Source organism: Urocampus carinirostris, chromosome 5, assembly GCF_059441175.1.
Source record: "Urocampus carinirostris isolate Australia breed hairy pipefish chromosome 5, RoL_Ucar_1.0, whole genome shotgun sequence".
NCBI classification, from domain to species: domain Eukaryota; kingdom Metazoa; phylum Chordata; class Actinopteri; order Syngnathiformes; family Syngnathidae; genus Urocampus; species Urocampus carinirostris.
In genome coordinates, this window is record NC_142353.1 from 39,838,571 (window position 1) to 39,857,239 (window position 18,669).

Genomic DNA, 18,669 nt, shown 5'->3' on the forward strand with positions numbered 1-18,669 from the left:
ATGCGGCAGGGGTAAACCATTGAAAGCTGATGTTGAACAGAAGAGTGTGTTGTGTCACCCTGGCGTGAGTGACATGGCCGCTTTCTTGTGTCCCGTTTTATCTGGAGGGACGAAAGCATGACCGACTTGGGTGCCGAGGTGCTTAACTTGTTTGGGTGTTTGGGAGATTGGGTTGGCCATGGTCCCTCGGTAACCACCCAGCCGCCATGCTACCCTAACTATCACATAATGTCAGAGAAAACATTTGTCGTTGTTTGGTAGATGGATTCATGGATTATTATTTCATATTCTATCTGCGAAATTTGGACTTCTTATTATCTACAAACATACATCTTAAAAGTACTAAAAGGGCATCGATGATCACTTGTCATAGTTTCGTAGATCACCCGAATTTGCATCACTAAACGCTCACCAATAATACACTGAAAAAGCTAAAAGCTGTACATAATACTCACGTGGGTATTCTGTTTTTTTCATTGGCTAAGTGACATCGTAAAAATGGGGAACAAAATATGACGCATCTGCTTGCAAGTCCTATTTGTAGAGCAAGGGTGGTCAAACTACGACCTGCGGACCACATACAGCCCAGTGGTAGCATTTGCTGTGCGCTGTCTGTAGAACACAATACACGATACGTTGATCTTGATTACAAGAAAGATTATTCATGTAGCAGTGAAGCGGCGATAACCGAAGCGTGACGTATCGAGGGGTCTATGTGTATTCATTAAATATATACCGTAAAACTCGGACTATAAGCCGCGACTATTTCCCAAGCTTTCAACGCTGCGGCTTATGCAAAAACGCATCTTATTCATGCATTTTTTTATACCGGTTGCTAGGGGGCGCCTGACCAGTAAAGGTAAGAGTGAGTCGGAATGTTAAGGGGTTAAGGTAGCGTATCTTATTAAAACTCTTTCTGTGTACCACCCGTGTCATGATTACTGATGTGACTCAGCTCTGCCCGCTCGTTCGGCGCCACCCGCCGCAGGTTCTGATTGGCTCCCTGTCACTATTTGAACTCAGTCCTGTCAATCCCCTGTGGTCAGTCCATCTGCGAACCTCAGTGAATACCACGCAAGCCTTTTTCAACCCTGACTCCCACCTGTCCCGTTTTTGCTCCTGTCTGTCTCCGGCTACGACCTGTTTTGATCCCGACTACCTCTACTCTCCTGTCCTGGCTTACGACTCGTTTCCGACCCGGACCATGTTTTTGCTCTCCCTGTCCTGGCTATCGACCTGTTTTTCTGTTCCTGACACCACCATCGCTCGTCACAGAAGATCCACTTCCGTATTCGGATCACAATCCGAGTGTGAGAGCGACTTGCGTCCCGCGTCTGTTTTGATCCCGATCACGTCTGCTTTCGTCCCGGCTTACGACCCTTTTTTGATCCCGACTACGTCTACTCTCCTGTCCTGGCTTACGACTCGTTTCTGACCCCGACCACGTTTTTGCTCTCCCTGTCCCGGCTATCGACCTGTTTTTCTGTCCCTGACACCGCCATCGCTTGCTACGGGAGATCCATTTCCGTATTCGGATCACAATCCGAGTGCGAGAGCGACTTGCTTCCCGCGTTTAGCGAGCACTGGATCGCGGGCGCTGTCCTTCCTCTCTCTATCGCCATAAACGTGTGAGAAGCGTTACGCGATTGGGTCTATCCTTTGTTCTGGACGTGACATCTCGTGTTTCAATGTGGGCACATGCGGCTTATAGTCAGGTGCAGTGTTCCCTCTAAGCTGTGCGCGTGCGCAATTGCGCACTGCTCGCACATTCTCGGTGCACAAGAAAATCTAGCCAGCGCACAAAAATGAGGGCTCAAAATTACTAATTAAGAAGCGACTCACGTCAAAGTTACAGTGCATGAAGGTAAAAATACACGGGTTCCCCTGACGTTGTGTTCTAAATGCGGTATTTTGAAGTCGAGTCGAAGGAGAACGAAGTTAAGTAAAGTTAGTAGAGCTTGTCGGGGAACCGGCTTCTTCGGCTCGGCTCACCAAAAGGAACCGGCTCTTTGGGTTGTTTTTGCCTCTTTAATCCCAACACGACCAAATATTATGTAAAATTATGCACAAAATGACTTAAAGGAAGGGGGCAATAGAACAAAAAAGAAAAAAAATCCAAAATGAAAAAGTAGTGAAAAGCTGAGGAAAAAAGAAGAGAAAAAAGAAGGAAAAATTTAGAAAAAAGCCAGAATAAAAGAAAAGAAAGAAATGTAGGAAAAAAGTAAATAGAGAACAAAAAGAAAAAAGTAACAGCTCGGAAAAAATAAACACAATGAGATTTTTCAAAGGAATTTAAAAAAAAGTAGAAAGAAAAACACGGAAAAAAGAAGAAAAAGTTTGTGTTGCATTCAAATAATTTCCAATGATATCAAGTGAATCTTGTTGCCAACATTGTACTTCCACTTAAAAATGTGATTAAGTACAGTTCTGTTTCTTACCACCGTCTAAATAAGCCCCCAAAAATGTTATTATTATACGACAAAATATATCAGGAAATAAAAAGAAATGGATATCTTGTGAAAGAATTGCAAGAACAAACGACGTTTGTAGGCCGTACAACCTTTGCAATAGTACATGAGTCAATTCATTCGAAAGAGAAAAATAATTTTGCCTTGCCGGAAACTCAGCAAAATGTCACGTTTTGGACATGTCTGCTAATTAATTATCTTGCCACACTTGGGATTATGGTTGCTCACTGTTGTTTCAAGCGTTGCTCACCAACTTTGTGTGAACGCTCAGACCCGTGGAAAATTACAGGGAACATTGGTCAGGTGTGGTTTATGAATGTACAAAATGCTTTTTCCTTTAAAAATGTACTGGGTGCGGCTCATAATCAGGTGCGCTTTATAGTCAGAATTTTACGGTGTATGTAGATTTTATGCAAAAACTATTTCCTCACATTTTGCGTGTTACATCATTCGGGATCTACTTTAAATGCTGTTTCTATTGCTAAGGCGTTTGACTTCCTGCCTCATTGCCTCCTCAACCTTCCATGAGTTTGTGTTTTGCTAAGGGGGAGAACGAGGAGGGGGGTGTTTTTGGCACGGATCGCCTTCGTCATTAGAAGAGCAAGCGACAAACTGTTGTCAGATGACCGTCTAGGGACGGTGCTGCCCCCGTTTGTCTTGCTTTTTTGGTGAAATCTGGGAATGGCTCTCGTCACCCCCCCGTCTCCCCAAAAAACAGGTGGAACACACGTGTGTTCATTAGCGCCCTTTAATGAGTAGCAGATGCAACAATGCCACCTCTCATGCTGCCCCCCTCCCCGTTTCCCTCTCCCACACTCGCACTCTAAAAACTTTGGCAGACACGTTGTGAAAACACACCAAAAATCCATTGCTCCAAGGAAAGTCAGAGTGTGTATTTTGAAATTGGCGTCCACACGTTGAAGCCATCTTACAGATCGTAGTTTTCAAGCGTGCACATCTGCATCTAGGTCCATTTCTTCTGCACTGTCGGAAGTATTGGGCCTTTCACAGCTCAGATGTGTGGGCCTCATTTGTCCAATTTAGATGAATGACTTGGATCATATATCATTGCCAATTTGCCCTTGTGTCGGGCTATTTTAGTCTGGCAGGAAGTGGAGGCAATTTGAAGTTCAGTGCATGGAGGTTGTCTTGAGTAGATCTATTTGATTATAAGACACATGTGCTTTTGTATTTATACTGTAATCCCTCGTTTATCTTGGTGAACAGGGTCCGGGACTCCCTGCTATATGCGAAAAGCCGCAAAGAAGCCCTCCCCCATTTTTAACATGTGCTCTGCGACCCCTGTGATAATGGATTGCGGCCTCATGGGTGCTGTTCATTTTAGGCGGAAATAACGTAAAAAAAAGAGCCATTATGCATGACACATAATACCTTACTAGGCCCAACCACTCTCAGCAATAGTCGACTGGGATAACGGATTGTGGGTAAAACAGTGCAGTTCTTTTTTTTTTTTACTCTAAGATATAATCGAATAGGGATAACGGATAGCGGGTGCGCGGGTACTGTTCATTTTAGACGATTAATAGAAATAAGACACAAAATTGCTCTACAGGCCCCACACTCATCAATAGTTAATTGGGATAATGGATCGTGGGCAAAACAGTGCAATTAATTTTAGACAGGCCACATTAGCATGAACCCAAAAGGGCTCTGCTGTCTGGGGATAATGGATCGCGGCCGGACGAGTGCTGTTAACTTTAGGCAGAAATAACCTAAAAAAAGAGCCATTATAAATGACACATATTGCCTCACTATGGCCCACCACCTCTCAGCAATAGTAGACTGGGATAATGGATCGTGGGCAAAACAGTGTGATTAATTTTAGACAGGCCACAATAGCATGCTTCAGTGGACCAAACGAAAAAAAAGTTCTCTGCCGGCTCTGCTCTCATAAATAGTCGACTAGGGATAATGGATCACAGATGCGCGGGTACTGTTCATTTTAGACAACGAACAGTAAAAAGAGCCGCCACTCATGACACAAAATTGCTTTACAGGCCCCACACTCAGCAATAGTCAATTGGGATAATGAAACATGGGCAAAATAGGGCAGTTCATTTTTCACAGGCAACATTAGCAAAAACCCAAAAGGGCTTTGCTGTCTGGGGATAATGGATTGCGGCCGCACAGGTGCAATTCATTTTAGGCTGAAATATTGTAAAAACGAAGAGCCATCATGCATGACACAAATTGCCTCACTAGGCCCATCCCCTCTCCGCAATAGTCGACTGGAATAATGGATCGTGGGCAAAACAGTGCGATTAATTTAAGACAGGCCACAATAGCATGAACCAAAAAGGGCTCTGCTTTCTGGGAATAATGGATCGCGGCCACACTGGTGCTGTTTATTTTAGACAGAAAGAACAGGGAAAAAAGAACCGCCGTACATGACACAAATTTGCTCTCAGTAATAGTTGGCAGGGGATAACGGATCTCGGTCATAATTAAGGATTTCATTTTAGTCATCCACTCGTTAGCATCCACCATTTGCCTATTGGTTAAAATTCATGTGGGACAGTGACGCAATTGGGCCATCCCCGGAAACTGCCCTGGGTATCATGGTGACCCATTAAAGTGCCTCATTCATTCCGGATGGGCCCATTCAAATTGAAATGGCCATTCATTAAAAATGGGCCCATTGAAAATGTTGTTACGCCATGTAATAACAGTTGTATTACTATGTTATTACTATGGATGTGATTTTTAAATACTGTCCCTGAAGGCATTTCCTTATTGCTAACGTCTACATGCTTACAGTAACATGCTAACAACTTGATGCTACCGGTTTTATGCTAATGTCTTCCAGATTCAGCACCAACTCTCACAATTGCCTCGGGAATTTAAATGAGTTTGAATTAATTGTATATGTTGTATAGTATTTTTTTACATAGAATAATCCGTATCAGATAAGACACTATAATTACAAAAGTTTATTTTCTTTTAGATATATGTGGAATGTTTTGTTTATTATTATTATCCTTAATCGCCAGAATAATAACATTGGGGTTTATTGCACAAAACGTATAGCTGAAAATATAAACTATCAATGTCATATTTTTCTCTTCTATGTGGCCCTCGTACAAAATGGTTGTACATCCAACCAGTCATCCATTATGTAATAATGTTATTTTTCTGACTGGAGCATTTAAATCCCCAAATATTTAATGCGAATAATAACAGATTTTGGTCTTGCTGACGGAGCTGATCCGTTAAAAAAACGTTGCATTTCGTGTTTTTCTATTTCAGGGGAGCTTTCAGAAACGGGGACAGCAAATTTCTCAAAGAACATCTGTTTCCTGAACCGAGAAGGTGTCAATTGTGCAGCAAGTGAGCGTTCGCACTGCTTTCTAGCAGAAGGCTGGCCTTTAAAGTCACTATCCCCTTATTGGCCATTAAAGTGAACTCACGACATCCTAGCCTTGTTTTCTAATGGAAGACGTTAAAATGCAGGAACAGGAGGAGGCCGGCGTTGTTTCCACTCAATGTGGGACTGCATTCCCGAAACACTCGACATGAACATGCATATAAATACATATACAGTGAAGAAAATAAGTATTTGAACACCCTGCTATTTTAGTATTTTTCCCACTTAGAAATCATTATGGGGTCTGAAATTTTCATCATAAGTGCTTGTCCACTGTGAAAGAGATAAACTAAAAAGAAAAAATCAGAAATCACAATACATGATTAATTGTGTGTAAACATACTGTACTGAATCTCCAGCGCTAAGAACTTTTACATTTTTATTGTTTAATATCTCGTGCATCCATTCAATATGGTTGGTGTAACGTGTAAAGAAGAGGCCAGCCGTTTCATTTGAAATGAAAGTGGAATAAGAAAGCTTGATGCGGTTGAGAAAATGGTTGGATCGCTTTTTTTCAGCCACCTTTTACTGCGGAGGAGGAAGTCGCCTCACTCTTGAAGCTCAGCTTCCAAAAGTAAGTTAAATTCAACTTTATTTATCTTTACAGAGCATATTATTTTATGAAATGTTATTTTTTTAGTGCAAAACAGTACAGGTTAGTTATACAAGCCTTAAACATACTTCTATAAACCTTAAACATACAAAATATAGCTTGAAGCACCTTATGAACAAATTAAACTTACCAACGATAGTTCGAAACTTATCCTGTTCGTAAGTAGGGCAGCGTCTGTACTAATCCCTTTCATCTTTTTTCGACATTGTGTTTTTTTGACATTTTCGACGTATATACTTTTATCTTTTTTCAACATTTTTGACATACTTTGTGTTTTTTTATTCGATATTTTTGACATACTAACCCTATTTCATATTTTTTTTGACATTTTCAGCATACTAACAACATACTAAATAACCCCTTTTATCTTTTTTTCAACATTTTTGACACACTAACTAACCCCTTTCTGTTTTATTGACATTTTTGACATAATAACCCCTTTGTGTTTTTTTCGATATTTTCGACATACTAACCCTTTTCATCGTTTTTTGGACGTTTTTGACATACTAACGCCTTTGTGGTTTTTTTCGATATTTTCGACATAACCCTTTTCATCTTTTTTTTAGACATTTGTGTTTGTTTTTTTAACATTTTCGGCAACTAACACTTTTGTGTTTCCTCAACATTTTTGACATACTAACCCCTGTCATCCTTTTTTTGACATTTTCCACATACTAACTATAACCCCTTTGTGTCTTTTTCAATATTTTCGACATACTAACCCTTTTGTTTTTCTTCAACATTTTTGACATACTAACCCCTTTGTGTTTTTTTTCGATATTTTCTACATACTAACCCCTTTCATCTTGTTTTCGACCTTATCGACATACTAACCCGTTTGTGTTTTTTCAACATTTTCAACATACCCCTTTGTTTTTCTTCAACATTTTTGACATACTAACTAACCCCTTTTTTTAATATTTCCGACATACTAACCCCTTTCATCTTTTTTTCGACATTTTCAACATACTGACTAACCCCTTTCATCTTTTTTCCCACATTTTTGACAAACTAACCCCTTTGTGTCGATTTAAGTTTATTTGTATAGCCCTTAATCACGAGAAGTCTCAAAGGACTACACAGCCCATAGATTATTGCAAACTACAGACTAATATTCCACCATCCCCGATCTAAAACCTACATGAGGGAAAGGAAAAACTCAAAAACCTTTATCAAATACATTTTTGACAAAAATCATATTTTTAGATATTCTAGTTAACTAAAAGCTTTTTTCAAATGTATCATATTTTATTAAACAAAATATGTACGTAAGGCACGGCAGATAAGTGCTTCAACATTTTTTGTTGAAGTTGTTGATTTTATTATATCCTGTTCTGAATTCCCATCTGTAAATTTGAACTCCCTGTGCAAACACTGTACACCGAGGCTCCAAAGAAAATTTCATTGGCCTTTGATGTAAATGACAATAAAGACAATTTTGAACATCGGAAAGCGAAAGAGTAAAATACAAAATCGCAACCATTTTCCGTTTCGGCAATGACGTATCTCCACCAGTCAAGTTCCAAAGCGTAAACGTGCTCGGTGGTCGACATCAAGCTGAAATGCCAGATGGTTTGCTTCTTTGTGTGTGTGAGAGTGCGAGAGAGAGCAAGAGAGAGCTTTGGCATTTCAAAGAGAGATATCAGTATAGAGGGCGAGAGGTGCGCCGTGCACCTCTCCATCCGGCCCCTCTCAAACGATGGCGGCTCGCGCTTTTCGCGACTCAACCTGCACCCCGCCACTAGACGGTATTAGGCGAGATGATAGGGTGGTCGGGGGTCCCTGTGGCTCTGCCATGTGTCTGGTCTGGGCTTCCCGGCTTGATAAGCGGGCTTGCTTTCGCCGCCCCCGATAAAACTTGGGCCTTTTTTTGCAAATGCCAGTGCGGGACTGAGGGCAGATGGGCCCCAATGTGGCCTCACCTCAACGAACCGCGGGGGAACGCGTGCTTCTTATCAGCGCCCGTGCACCTGCACAGTCAACACAATAGGAGACCACTGATGTGTTTCGAGTTGGTGGAAAGCAAATGCAATGGCAGGCAGACAGGAACTAGTTGCAATATGGATTGCGCTCTTTTGTGCAAAATTAACTTTTCGTACCGTTTTTTCTTTCGGATGGACGTCTGCAAAAGGTGTTGCTTAGGGCCCGGTCACACAGCCGTTTGCGTCTGTATCGCGGGTAAAATTTTGCGTTTTTTTTTTGCCCGTGGTTGCCCGCGATGGAAAATGCGTAAAATTGGCCAACCCGCTGTTCATCGGTGGTATGCCCGCAAAACAGACGCCGGCGACTGTTCCGCTTCCTCATTGCGTCATTTCCGTGTCATTTTCTCGTGTGGACCACGGGTATAAAAGCTCCCGAGCCGGTGTTGTGCCCAAATACGACTCCTACGCAAAATCCCCCCCCCCTCGCGTGAACGCGCATTCTGCTGCGATCGCTTTTGTTGGAAGCGTGCATTGACGTTGGTGACTTTTTCATCCGCGTTAACAAACGCATTTTGTAGAATACGATCGCACTTTATTGTTTAAATAAACGCGTTATATGGACTAGGATCTCCCAATTGTTATAATTAGCTCGCTTTATTGTTTTAATAAGCGTTTTATATAGAATACGATCGCTTTTGTTGGAAGCGCAGCAGAATGCGCGTTCACGCGAGGGGGGGGGATTTTATATACGGTGTGCATTACCGTTCGATTACGTTCACAACAAAAACAAAGACAGAATGGTTTAAGTTGTATTACATTCCCAACAAATGCAAGACGAAGTGGTTTTGGTTATATGTTCGCCATTACATTCCCTAAAAGTGATATAAAAGTGAGATAAAACGAGGTAAAAGCGGTTGTAGTAGCGAGGGGATGCAAATCTCGGCAGGGATGCATTTCTCGGCATAACACCGAGCTGTAGAAATCATAACCGCTCGAGACACAGTCCCGTGAAGATCAAGATTTCAAGCTATGGCACCGAAGAAGCCAATATGTTATTATTGTAATAGTTTTTCATTTTGATTTTATTATCTTGTTATGAAATGAAAAAAAATGTCAAGAAATAAAAATGGATTAAGACGAGGTCACTACGCTGACGGGGATCCATGTTCACCCCCTTGACGTCTCGAGCACAACTGACGTGTGCTCGGCAAATCGCGCTGTATATACGCGGAGAAAGGCGTTTGACCGTCACACGCGTAACACGCTAATTTCACGTAATAACACCGCGATACAGGCGCAAAACATGCTATTACCATGCTCCACCTATGATTACCCGCTGAAATTTCCCGTCCTACCCATGTGTAACCACGCCCTGGCCGCGGCCAGAGCACGTCGTTCCGCGTCATTTCCGTGTCATTACCTCGTGTGCCAGAAATTTCTGGCCGTGATTCAACCTCGATACGCCCGTGCAAGGTTGTGTACCCGCGCTCTAAAGTATTGAGCAGCGCAAAACATTTTCGCGCTGCCATCCGCGCGTGAATTTCCGACCGCGTGTTAAGCACTGATGTATCTCGTCTGTATGGCGATCTCAAAGCGTCCAATAGCGTCCGCCTCACAGGCAGAAATTTCTGGCCGTGATTCAGCCGCAAACGGCTGTGTGACCGACCCCTTAGAGATCAACTGTTCAACTATAACCAACGGCAATGACTTTGAAACAGAGCACTAAGTTGTGCTGAGATTTGAATTCAAAAAGGTATTCCCAAATTCTTAAACATCATTTTTGCGAGAAATCTGTCACGGTATGTCGGACAGACCCAAATGCAGGACACAAAGAGTCGTACAATGGGAATGTAGGGGCAGCATTAGCTCAGGGGGTTGAGCGCTCGTCTTGGGATCAAGAGATCGCAGGTTCAATTCCCGTGTTATATGTCGAAGTGTCCTTTGGCCAGACACTGAATCCCTAATGCCTACAATAAGCAGGTCGGCGCCTTGGTGTGTGAGTGTGTGTGAATAGTTAAGTGTGAAGCACATTGTAAAGCGCTTTGGGAGGTCTTCATTCACTTGAAAAGCGCTATATAAATGCAGACTATTTACCATTTATGTGATCAAAAACTAAATTGACTAAAGAGAAGGTGGAGTGGGACCGGGACGGCTAATGAAGGGAAACTTGAGAGGTGGTCTTGAGGTGGCAAAAGATGTGAAAAGAAGATTTGGGAATTCCTTGAAGAAGAGGTGAGGAAGGTCTCAGGACAAGGAGGGGACTGCCTACGAGGGAACACTTGGGAGAGAAACTAGGTGGTCATGGGGTGGCGAAGCTCTTGAGAAAAAGATTTGGGAGTACCTTGAAGAAAACACTTGGTGAAGAAGGTTTTGGGAAGAGAAGCATGTGGTCTTAGCAAGCGAATGTCTTGAGTAGGATTCAAAGACGAATCAGCAAAGTAGAACGGGAGGCTGGAGAATATATAGTAGGGATAGACTAATTGGCTGATTGGGAGCACTTACAAAGGGGCGTTGAGAGGGGGACTGGGAAATGGGGTAAACCTGCCATCTCTTAGAGAAAGGTGGGACTGCAGGCACTGAACCATGACAAAAATCCATATATATTTTATAGGTATAGCTGTCATGGTTGGGTGGTAAAGGATAGACCCATGTGGGGGAGGCAGGAACTGCAGGCAAAGGTCCTCAAAAAGAGACAAAATCAGGACTATAGTACCAAACAAACAAGTGTGCATTAAACAACAAACTGCCCCCACCTAAAAAAAGAGAAATCCAGGACCAAAGCCAGAAATTGAAATTGAAAAAGCCACAGAGTAACAAAATATCCACACAACAAACCTAAAACAAAATAAATGAGACCCGGCATGGTAGTGGAAGTGAAAATGACCTGAGGAGGATGACGGAAGAACTTAAAATGATCTTACAAAGTTTGCTAAATAATTATTTTTAAAGGGTTTTGTATAACAGGTGTGTGATAATTGTGCCCAGTTGAAAACCCCAGTTGGGGCCCTCTGGTGTTGGGAGGTATGCCATACCCTTGCAATATCTCAAATATCTTCAAAGATAATGCATTTGGAAGACAGAATGTCTTGTCTTTAATCAAGCCATTCGTCATAATGTTTTACCTGTGAATTATTCAAAGAGGTTACCATTGTATTAAGCTAAGTTATGGTAAATTTCGTGGAGAATATGTAGGCGTAGTGTCCCAGGTGGATGCAGTAATAGTATGTGGTTTATGTCTTTTCCGCTTGCCAAAAGATGAAAAACGATACGAGCAGTTTGTGGAAACTCGATGCCTGCATAGTCACTAGAAAAAGAAGTTTTGTACTACACTAACAACTAAACTATGCAGTTCAATGCAGTTGCCCAAGCATTGTGTCGCAGGTTCATGCAGTAATGGTACAACAAAGGGTGAGCTACCAAAAAGGCAAAAAAAAAAAAACCCACCAAGAGCCGGCAAGTGGGTCAAATAGAAACCCCGGCCCGGAACAACGCGAGCCTGGCCGACCAAAAAACACACAGTAAACAGGCTAACCGGGAACCAAGAACAAAAAGGGTCAATGGCTATGCCGATAACGCGCAGCCAGACGGAAACAAACCAAGGGACATGGCAAAACCTGTGCTAACGCCAGGCTAGCCAGCCAAACAAAACACGGTGGGCAGCCAACCATGAGCAAACAAAGCGGGAAAACCCTCCGCAGCCCCGACGCTAACGAGTAGCTAGCCGGACAAAATCATACCAACCGCGACACACACGGGTAAAACACAAACAGACACCACAATTGCCAAAATGAGAGGTATGCAATCACTATTCACTAAAATCCTGATCTATTTCAGAGGTTGTCTAACATGTTGTGTTAATGGGAATCTCTACTTCGAAAGTGTTGTGTTCCTTCAATGAGATCACTGCTCCACAGCAAAGAAGCCAGTTACCGTTGAGACTAAATTTCTCAAGTTCCCCAAAGGAAAATACATGAATTCGTTCACAAAGATTTTTTAAACTGACTTATATCCAGTGGGTGTGGTATTACAACTCGAAATATGTAAACAAAAATTAGTATACTGCACCAGTAAAATTTTGATTTCTTTTAAATATGAAGCCCTTTGAGACTCCTTGTCATGATTACCGTTATGCTTCTCCTGTGCCTGCTCCTTTGGCGCCAACTGCCTCGGACTCTGATTGGCTCTCTCTATCCCTATTTAAACCCACTCCTATCTGTCCCCTGTTGTCCATCTGCGAACCTCAATTAACACTAGGCAAGCCTTTTTTCGACCTTGACTCCCACCTGTTTTTGCTCCTGTCTGTTCTCCGGCTTCGACCCGTTTTTGATCCTCACCACGTTTACTCTCCCGTCCCGACTTTCGACCTCTTTTTGCCCTCGACCACGTCTACTCTCCTTTCCTGGCTTCCGACTCGCTTCCGACCACGACCACGTTTTTGCTCTCATGTCCCGGCTACTGACCCGTTTTCCGTTCCCGACACCGCCATCGCTCGCCACGGGAGATCCACCTCCGCATTCAGAGCGACCTGCTTCCCGCGTTCAGCAATCACCGAATCGTGGGCGCAACCCTTCTTCCAATAAAACTTGTGAGAAACGCAACACAAGTGGGTCCTGTCTCCGTTCTGGTCCTGACACTCTTTGTGATAAAGGGCTATACAAATAAACTTGATTATGGCATACATTTTTCTATAAAAAAATATCATCATTCTCTTGAATCTTGAAGGTTTATAAAATATACCCCAAAATGTCTTCTGGGTTGGGGCTAGCCATCTTGTTACATTTCAGTCTTTTAATTATTCTCTGTCGTAGTTTCAGGATGTGGCTTGCTAAATGCCTTCTTGGAGGTGTGTGTTTGTGTGTGTTAGCATATGCTTACGCACGAGTGTGTGTGTTTTCTATAATTGTGTAAACCAATGAGGACTGATAAGCCGAGTGGAGCCAGACAGCAGACGCTTAAAAGATGTCTGCATTGATAATAAACGCAGCGTTTTGTATGACCAGCCTCACTCACAGAATGGAACACTCACTCCATCCTCTTTGTTTCCCGTGTGTGTATCTCAGAAGCCGGATGAGTCTTATAAAAATAAAAACAATCCAGTACATAAATTGATCTCAGGATGCCGGGAAGGCTGAAGTTGAATTCTGATCTGTGAGATGGTATCAGGCCTCCGTTCAAGCACACACAAGAGAGCTTCATGAAGCTTCATGACACATTTGGAAACGTCTGCAAAGCCCCAGTTTGAGGAGGATCAAAGCCCGGTATGCACGGGGGTTCTTACGGAGGGGGTCCGTCGCTATGATCTCCAGCACTTGTTGAAATGAATCCTCCGAGGCGGGCGCCCTGGCGAATGTGTGGCCTTGAAAGGTTAAAGCTAATTGATTGCATGTTGTCAGAGTCCTTAAATCTTCAACCGTGCATGTGTTCCCAAGGACATCATCATCGTCATCATCATTATAATCATCCAGTGTTTGCCAGTGTAGACCCCTCTCCTCCCTCCTCTTCCCTCCTGCATGTGTTTTTGAACTTGCGGATAAAGCCATCTGCACTTCCCTCTGGAGGACCGCAGCTCCCTCGCCTCCCTGTCCCTCTTTCATTTTCTGCTACCGCAGTAATGGGACAATGGCAACGTCTTTCCGCTCTAGTTGGGATTGGCAGTGCTGATAAGAATTCTAGACACAATTAGATGAAATAGCTTCTTAAAGAGACGATGGTGTCAGTGGGAGACGACCTGTGGGACAAACTATTCTGATCCAACTGCTTCCTCCTAAAAAAGACCTCATCCCCGTGTCCTTGTTTGGACGTAGTCCTTGAAACCCTTGGTCTACTGGCTACCACCTCGTCCACTTGTATTATCTCGTTTGAAAAAAAAACAGCTGGGGTGGGCATGCACAGTACGTAACTCAGCGCACAGCTCCAGCTAGCTTTTAGCACCTTGTTACATTGAAAATAAGTATATCAGACTCGAAGGAAATTCAGAAGAGCTCAAAGAAAGGGTTGATTACCACTGGGTGCTCCATAGATTGTTATCTTGTTCCGGAAACGACTCGGGTGGCGTCAGGGAAAAGCAAGAGCAGTGCTGCTGGTCCGGCTTACGGCTAACAGCTAGACTAACAAGCCTTAGAATCAGACCAACGCCAGGTCCATCAGCCATGAAATGGATGACCTGGATCTACAACTCATGGGAAACTTCTACATCAGGGACTCTTTTATTTTAATCATAGACTTGGCTCAAAGCCGAGGACACTAGTTGCTAGTGGGCAGGTAGCCAGCCGTTCTCTAAATTGCTTTCCTACTCTGAAAGGACAGGCTCTCCAATTTCGGTTTACTTTTAGATATACATCCATCCATATGTTATCTATTATCTGCACCGCTTATCTTCAGTAGGGTCGCGAGGGCGCTGGAGCCCATCCCAGCTATCTTCGTTTGCAAGCCAGTCGCTGGGCACACAGAGACAGACAATTTGCTCATTCACACTTAGGGACAATTTGGATCTGCCAATTCACCTGACATGCACGTTTTCTGGAATGTGGGAGGAAACCGGGGAGCCTGGAGGAAACCCACGCAGTCACGGGGAGAACATGCAAACTCCAACAGGAAGGCTGGTAGCTGGAATTAAACCAGTGACCTCAGTACTGTGCTGCAAACGCCTTAACCACTCATCTGTCATGACGCATACTTTTGTACAATGACATTCAAACCATCCATTCAACTGCAGTAATGGGTTGTGTGTTATCATTTGTATAATAGGTAAAGCTTTTGTCTTGGGATCAAGAGGTTGCAGGCTCGATTCCCGGATCCGCTGTATCCTTGGGCAAGACACTAAATCCCTAATCCCCCCAATAAGCAGGTAGTTGCTGAAGCCGCTATCGTTGTGTCAGTGTGTGTGAATGGGTGAGTGAGAAGCACATTGTAAAATGCTTTGGAAGGTCTTCAGTGACTTGAAAAGCGCTATATAAATGCAGACCATTTACAAACTATCTTTAGAACATCTTTATTCGCTTGCATCCATTTATAATATTGGACACCAAAGGAGATTGCACAGAATGTCAGGGTTGTTCCATATGTTGATATTATTCTTTGCTGTTGTTCCTTATTTTGACTACTATGCACTGGTCACTTTTGGCTAAAAATGTTGCTTTTTTAGTTCTGTTTTTTGGAAACCTTGGATTTTTAATAAACAGAAAGTGTCATTTTAAAGCTCTTGGGGTACAAGTTCAAAGTTCAAAGGACTTTTCTCCTTATTTTATTCTACAAAATAATAAACTTATTGCTGTTGGAGTATTTTGAGGGGACCTAGACTTCAACGACATTCAACAACACATTTCGTCGTTTGTAATTAGCATATCAATGTCTTAGCAGACTTCACTCATCACTGAGACAGGCATGATAGGGGAAATATCATGCTGTGTTGAGGCCCCCCGACTAATCGTCGTTGAAAGGTCCAATATGACTTGCAGGCAGGCATCAAGCAGACACAAATATGAAGGTGCGGAGGGGACTGGGGCTGTTGTTTACGAGTTAAGTGAAGCGGACCATCACAGAAAGAGTTGTGCAAAGGCCAAAAAAGAGATGGAGATTAAAAGGAGAGAAAAGAACAGAGAAGTGCGAGGTGAAAGCAACCTTTTTGAGCACATGTGTCACTGTACCTATTCCTTCATATATGACATATACTATACTATATACCAGGGGTCGGGAACCTATGGCTCGCGAGCCAGATATGGCTCTCCCTAGGAGTACCGTATTTTCCGCACTATAAGGCGCACCGGGTTATAGGGCGCACCCCGAAAAAATAGTTTTTGGTCCTATTTTTGACATACATAAGACGCACCGGATTATAAGGCGCTACAATGGGAACGTCGACAAAACAGTCAGATAGTAGAGTCCAACTTATTACCCCCTTAACATTCCGAAAGCTTGCAAAGACGCAAATACGTGTCGAGAACCAAGCGGATGCGGTGTCTGTACGATGTCACTCAAATGCATCGTTCCATCATTCGGAAGGTTAAAGTCTTGGGATTCAAGAAATGCCAACCATTCCTTAGTATCTATTTTCTTTTTCGCTCGCAACTTTACTGTGCATATGACAATAAACACTTGGAATTGAGTTTAATTTAAAAATAGACACTCCATTCCATCCATTATTTGCACCGCTTATCACAGAAACATCGAGTTCAGTCTGAAACAAGATACTGGGACAATATAAAACCCGGAGTAGCTCACCGAAGTCGTTGTGTTCATAATAATGTGCAGCCAATGTCCTCTTATATCCGTGAGGGTAGTAAATCCAGGAGAATAAAATAATTACAAATCCAGAATAGAAAAAAAAGCTTTCTCTATGCCTTCAGCCACGTGCTATACACATTCATCTTTTTCGGCCAATTGCAGGCTTTGTTTCGCCGTTTAAGCCAATGCCAGCCTGTAAATGATAAAAAGGATCCACCCCTTGACCTCCGAATAACTTTAGCCAATAGTGATCGATTCAAATGATGATTGACACATTGGTTAGCCAATGAAACGCCGGTAAATAAATCCCAGCATACACCGCGTACTACTTGGTGTTCGGGGGAAAATCTAGTCGGCGGCTGAAAGTTAGTTGGAAAACTTTGCAATTTTAAAATTGATTCATAAATAAGGCGCACTGTATTATAAGGCGCATGGTCAGCTTTTGAAAAAAATAAAGGCTTTTAGGTGCGCCTTATAGTGCGGAAAATACGGTACCTATGGCTTAGAGACAAATTTAATTGCATGCAAATTTTCTCCATCTCGTTCAAAACTTGAGCCATTGATCCTGTTCAGATACACGCAAAGCCAAACCAAAGCTGAATTACAATGCAGTACTTTTCAATATATATAGGGCACGTTTTCACTACAATTTACAGTCAATGTGTCACACAAATAAAACTCGTTTTGGCTGCGCAACGCCAAATCCTTTATATAAAAGCTCACTATATAATCTGTGTTCAGTGTTCAGATACTTTTTGATGAATCCACGGAACAAATTGTAAATACGCCAAAACACCGGAGGAGAACTTAAAGTTATTTGATTGGGTGAGTGGGAGGAATGGGTGGAGCTATGCAAAAAGTGCAAGCATTCCCTCCCATCTCTCGCCCTACTCCGTCTGCGCCAAAGGTAAGCACAACAGGCTCCCTGTTCTCAGAATGTTGTGACGTTTTTACGAAATAATTTGTGTAGCATTTTCATATTTCTACTTTTGACAGGAGATATATTAAGGAGAGCAAAAAGTTTATTTTTTTATATATACATTGACATAGGATCAAAGGAATTTGAATGTTATTTCAATGTTAAGTTGTTAAAGTTAAGTTCTAAGTTGTATAATTTAACAAGATATTTTTATTTACAGCAAAATAATAAATACTGTATAAGTGATTTAAGGTTTAAATGTAATATTCTGGTCTGTTTTTATTCATATTTATGTTCCAAAAACATTGAGTTTAAGTGTGTTCAATAAATGTTTATCCTGGTTGGCCCGCGACCTGAAGTGTGTTTTGAATTTTGGCCCCTTGGGCAATTGAGTTTGACATCCCTGTTTTTGAGGATAACTGTCCTATTTTTTGTAACAGGGGACCAAGGAAGGATATCAAAGACGAGCAACGCGCTAATTGTAATTGCATTGTGTTTTAAGGTTTTGTTTTCCTCCGAAGGAATGATAAACCTGGGGCAGGACATCAAGAAAAGAACATCTGAGACCGATGGAATACTTTACACACTAAACCCAGCCAATTTAGGGTCAACCCTCAACACCCCTGGTTTGCTCTCGAGCTCAGAAGGTGAATCAGAGCACGGTGCTAATAGGCTATAAATGAGCCCATATGCTTGATTTGCTGTTCAGGGAGGTAGAAGGGTAGCAATTCCCTGACAGCTGAGCTCCCCAAACCCAAGCTCACAACTTCAAAAGAAAACTGAGACCACCAAAGAGGAACTCATAACACGAAACCTCAACTACACCTGCACTGCAATGTGCCCAAAGCCTTACCTTAATAGGTGTTATTCTAAAAAAAAAAAAAAAAGGGTTTTTGACTTCAGAGCCTAAAATAATGGAGTTTTATATCCTGGAGATTTTTAGTTGTCGTATTTTAGGTCACTCTGTTAGTCAAGTTATAAACACAGGAAAACAAAGACGGCTAAGGATGTGCTTGAGTATTTTGCAAGCAAATATTGCATTTTTCATTTTGCTTTAGGGATAAAAAGCACAATAATCTAGGCACTTTATCCTTTTTCCAAGACAAAAATAGATGTTCTTATCAGGAGGCCAGAATAGA